Below are 5820 nucleotides of genomic sequence, written 5' to 3'. Positions count from 1 at the left end.
GGAAGCATCACAACCCTGACTCCTTTGTGTCTTCTCTTCCCTGCCCTCCATTGTCAGGCTCCAAATGACCCCAGAAATGGAGATGTGCCTTTTTCGGACCACAGTTCCTAGCATGGCTGGAGGATTCTGGGAGCTGTAGTAATACACACACACACATATATATACAGTATATATGTCTTTTTCCAAGCTCTGCAATAGACAAAACAACCCCCCTCCAGCATTTGGGTTAAGCCCACATTCCCAGAGGGCAACCAGGTTGGATTTGGAATGTGCAGATAACAGATGGAGAGAGCAAAACACATGTTTAATCTCCCTTTGCTGAGGGGGCAGTGCCAGGATTTAATCACCTTGGGTGCTAACAATGTGTGCCTAATTTCCCGCTGGCATCTCTCCAGCCTTCGGTCTCTGTTCCACCTTCTTCTGTTCAAGTCAGGATGCCTTAATGCCACCACCGATGCCCTTTTTCTCCTTCACAAAGGTCCCTCGCAGGCACCAACTCAGCCACCTTCTCACATTCTTTGCAATGCCCTCCTGAGTGCATATAATACATTCTTTTTAGCCAGAAGAAAGGGCACCTCTTTTCTTCCAGTGAGCTCCCTCGGTCGCTTGTGGTCAGCCCTTCCCTGGGTTTCCAATATCCGAAATAAATGCTTGTCTGAAGATGGGATCTTTGGGGTGTGAAGTTCCCTTTGCAGGAAATTACAACATTTGCACTGATTGAACTCACCTTGGGTGAGTTGCAATTTTCTACCTTGTGTACCTTTATTGTTTAGGGCAAGGGAAAAACCATGCGTCACCATTGTACGGGATGGTCTTTATATGGCATGTGTCTTTTTCAATGCAGACATGGGGTGGAAAATACGTGTTTATTTTTAAGATGTCCTCCCTGGAGCACTATCTCCATCTTTGAACCAAGGACTTGCAATATATTTATGACATATATATATATATATTATCATTGGTCAGCAATGGCTTTCTGGACCGATGCGGAGATAACAACCTGTGGCAGCCAGGTTATCAAATAGATCTTCTATAATTTCCTGCCAAAGGCAACATCTCCTTCCTAGAGTCTGCTTTATCTCAAGAAAAGTGTGTTTTATCCAAGGCGGTTTATTTTAAAAATAGCCTTTCTGACCCATGCTCTTCTTCTGCAATCCAGGGATATTTGGTGACACTGGCACACTCCTTGCAGACTCTCTTTGCAGCATTAAGGGCTAGAAACATGATCAACAATGTTATTCTTTCTTGCTGTTAATGTGCCTTCCAGTCCTATGGCAATCCTACTTTGTTGTGTGCATTCAAGTCATTTCCAATTTATGGCCACCTATGGGGTTTTCTGGGGCTGAGAGCGTGTGACTCGCCAAAGGTCACCCAATGGGTTTCTATCTTAGGGTTTTCTTAGCAAGATTTAATTTAGAAGAGATTAGCAATCGTCTTTCTCTTAGGTTGAGAGAGAGTGACCAGACCAAGGTCGCCTAATGGATTTCTACGGCTAAGCAGGGATTCGAACCCTGGTCTCCTATATCTTAGTACAATACTTGAACCACTGCACCACATAAATAAACCCATGCACAGCCATAATACATTTAAATGTTGTCTTGTGTCTGTTGCTTATCAGGTGTGTCAAAAACATGCTCGAGTCTGCAGTTAATGTGCAAATCAATGCAGATCCATGGCAATCTTATCCAGAAGATGTTTACTGTTCTCTTCCTTTTAGGCTGAGAGAGGATGAATTGACCTAATGGATTCGTGTGGCTAAGCCGGGATTCAAACCCAAGTCTCCAGACTTCTAGTCCAACATTCAAACTGCAACACTATGCTGGCTCTTTGGAAACGCTAATTCCCAGTCAAAAACTGTATACCTCACTGTATAACTGAATCGCCATCATGCTGGGTCTCTATATATTCAAGTGCATTGTTTCTTAAACCAACTAACCCCAGATTCAGATGAAGCCAGGATGCAAATGTAAACTGCTTCTGAGGAAGGGTCTTGTGTGACTCAGAAGCTTACCTCTGGTACCAATAGTCTTAATCCACTTTGCTTTATGCAGTGTACTTTTTGCAACCGAGAACGCAGCCATTCCAATGTCTCTTTATCGTTTTAAAAATAATAAAGGAGTCATTAACGGCCTCCAAAGTTGTGATGACTCCACCGTTTTCCGGATGACAACTTTGCCAACTGCTGCCTTGTTGCTGGTCCAGCTGCCGCACAACCACAAGACGCCCTTGTCAGCAAATTTATACCCACTACAGCCTTTTTAAAAACTGCAGTCCTTGTTTCGAATCCTGTTTTACAGCACCCTTGAGGCATGGCTGCTCCTAGCCTCTGGTTTGCCCCAGTGGGCACTACGCTGTCATCTCTAAAAACCTCATTGGAAAGAATGGGGTTTGAGTCAGGATTTTCTTTCTTCCTTCGTCTTCTTTTTTGCATGCAGAAGAGAAAAGACTTAAGGTCATGTCACTTAATCCCTTTTTGGAAGCTTTATCTTCCCAAAGCATCTTAAAGAGCATCACACAGCTTTCGTCAGACGGTCGAGGGCGGACTGGGATGGCATGTAGCAAACAAAGTACAATAACACCCACAATCCACAAAACAGGGATACCTTTATGGGGACGACCAAAATGCACAAAATATATATTGCAAGCTTTGCACACTCCCCATTTTGTTTAAAGGAAGGGGGGAAAGATTAGAAGCAAACATCAGAGAGTCTCGTGGGCAAGATTTCGAAACAGAATACAGTTCTCTCTCTATATATATATCTCAACCTCAATTCAAGAACAGCAAACATCTGATAATATATACTATATAATATATATTATTATAGCACTGGTGTGCCCAAAAAAGAAACCTATTTATATTTCTAAGTAGAAAACTATCTAGTCTAGGGATGCAGAAATAATGCAGTTTGACACCGCTTTCACTGCCATGGCTCAATGCAATGGGATTTGTAGTTTGGTGGGGTACCAGCCCAATTTAACAGAGATGGCTAAAGAACATGTAAAACTACAGTTCTCATTATTTTACTGGATGGAGTGACGGCACTTAAAGTGGTGTCAAACTGCATTTTTTCTACAGTGTGGATGCACTTTTCAGCTGCGGCTGCACTGCAGGAATAATGCAGCTTGGCGCCACTTTAAGTGCCATGGCTCCATCCTATGGATTATTGGGATTTGTGGTTTGTTGTGGCACCAGAACTCTCTGACAGAGAAGGCAAAATATCTCATGAAACTATGAATTGCAAAATTCCATAGGATGGAGCCAGGGCAGTTAAAGTGGTATCAAACTGCATTATTTCCAAAGTGCAGATGCACCCAGTGTTTTGGAGGTCTATGTTGACGCTGATGGCAATCCACAGATTTTCTGTTCTCTTTCTCTTTGTGCCAAGGGTGAGAGTGCCTCAGATCATGCGCAGAAAGCAGAGAGATGTTCACAGTCCAGACTATATCCAGACTATACATCTCTGCAGCCCAGACTTCAGCCTCACCAATTTTCAGGTTGCTCTGAAGAGGAAAAACAAGGGAAACACATCCATAGCCACCCATGCAGAGCTTCTTGGATATGTAAAGATAATTGGTAAACCAAGTAATCTGCTAGCTGCTCAAATTGTGGCGGATCTTGTCTTTTCGGCAAATGACTATAGCAATGAAAGCCTCTTCTTGGCCCCCGTCAGTTCATTTGGTCTTGCTCCGAAAGCTGAAATCTCCCATTGGGACCCGTGGAAAAAAGCCGCTGCCGCAATTAGTGGTAATTGGGCTGTGTTTCTGACAGCATCTGCAGAAAAATAACATAATCACCTTAAGGTCAGGATTGATTGCTGGAACACAGTGGGGAAAATGAATGGGGGAATGAAACCGAGAAGTTGAAGCATCCATCCTTAGGGCATCATTGGTAGCTTCAAAGGAGCTGGTAGTGTATCCGCTCCGGGCTCTAGTCCAAATGCTAAAGGATTGTCTTGAGATGCGGGAACCTATCCCCAAGGCTAGCCTTGTGGGCAATTCCTTCAAACATTGGATGAAAGCCTGAGAATGGCTTCACATTGAAACCATCAACAGGGACAAAAGCATTTGAAAATTAGTTTAGAGCCACACTGCAGAATATAAAGCAGTTTGACACCGCTTTAATTGCCCCGGCTCAATGCTATGGGGTTCTGGGATCTGTAGTTTCGTGAGATGTTTCGGCCTCTCTGTCAGAGAGCTTCGGTGCCCCCATGAAATGACAAGTTCCAGAATTCAGAGCATTGAGCTGTGGAAGTTAAAGTGGTGTCAAACTGCTTTATCTCTGCAGTGTGGCAGCGGCTTTGGTGAATTTGATATCTGGCCCTATTAATGGAGTATAGAAAAGGCAAAGCGTGGGTTCTAGATATGTTGAAAGGCACAAATAATAATGATAATGATAATAATCATAATTACTAGTAGTAGTAGCAGTAGTAGTATCCTACTTTCCCCCCAAAACTAGGACTCAAAGCAGCTTACAGTCTAAAAGCACAAATCGTGATGGCATTAAATATCATGCCTTAACTACCAACCACGGCTGCACAGTCAAAGCTATGCATACGAAGGGGCAGAAACTCTAACAAATACACAAACACACACACACATTTCAAGACAGCGCTCTTGACCTGAGATTCCTCCCTCTCACCCTGAAGACTGGAGAAAGTATCAAGACCCCAAGAACTGGGAACACATGCTTATAATCCATAAAGATGAGAGCCAGTGTGGTGTAGTGGTTTGAACATTGGATTATGACTCTGGAGAGCAGGGTTCGAGTCCCAGCTCAGCCATAGGAACCCACTTTGGGCCAGTCCCACTCTCTCAGCCTCAGAGGATGGCAACAGCAAACCTCTGAAGAAACGTGCCAAGAAAACCCTGTGATAGGTTCACTTTAGGGTCACAAAGTCTATATTGCAAAAATCAAACCTTGATTTTGCAATTTTATATCCCTGCATAGCAAGAGGTTCCAGCTCTATGGTTCTATATAAGGACTACCATTTCACTATGCCATTGCATTTAATGGGACGTGAGCATCCATGGATTTTGGTATCCACAGAGGGATCCTGGAACCAAATCCCATTAGATACCAAGTCGCTGGTTGGAAATGCTTTACTGGTTGGAAATTCTTAGTTACTGGTTGGAAATGCTTAAAATCAAGCTTTAAAATCTCTGCCTCCCCCGTTGCCCAGGCATGTCTTCCTCATAATAACTATGAAACCTTAAGCTCCTGGTAGACTACTTGCTACCCTGCTTCATTCCCCAGCCAAAGCCAACAGAGTATTGCATCACCTAGCAGCCACCAGCCATCCAAGGAGTTCAGCAAACATTTTAAGCCTCCAGAAACTCAAAAAAGCCTCAAAGAAAGGTCATCTGGCTTATTAAAAAGAGTGTGCTTGACTGAACTCCAATTACCCAGGGCTGGCCTCGGATCTCTTATGCCACCTCTTGTGCCCACGCCATCTAGAAGAATTCTCCTTATTGCAAACCCATTTTGTGGCTTAAGACTCTCAAGCAGGAGGATCGGAAGCCGATGTATTTCCTCTCTCTCTGAAATGCATTCCCAAAAGGTATATCCCCATCATGTTTGCCAGAGCCAGGGCCTGGATAAACTGTACCTGTCTCTGAGAAGAGATCTTGGCAGTAAAGCTTCTTGCTAGCAGTGGAGCCAGGGTTGTGTAATGGTTTGCGTATTGGACTAGGAAAATGGGAGACCAGGGTTGGAATCCCGGCTCAGCCACGGAAACCCATTGGGTGACATTGGGCAAGTCACACTCTCTCAATCTCAGAATATGGCAATGGCAAACTCCCTTAGAAGATACTTGCCAAGTA

The sequence above is a fragment of the Sceloporus undulatus genome, unplaced genomic scaffold (assembly GCF_019175285.1).
Source record: "Sceloporus undulatus isolate JIND9_A2432 ecotype Alabama unplaced genomic scaffold, SceUnd_v1.1 scaffold_24, whole genome shotgun sequence".
Lineage (NCBI taxonomy): Eukaryota > Metazoa > Chordata > Lepidosauria > Squamata > Phrynosomatidae > Sceloporus > Sceloporus undulatus.
Note: the sequence above shows the minus strand (reverse complement) of the source record.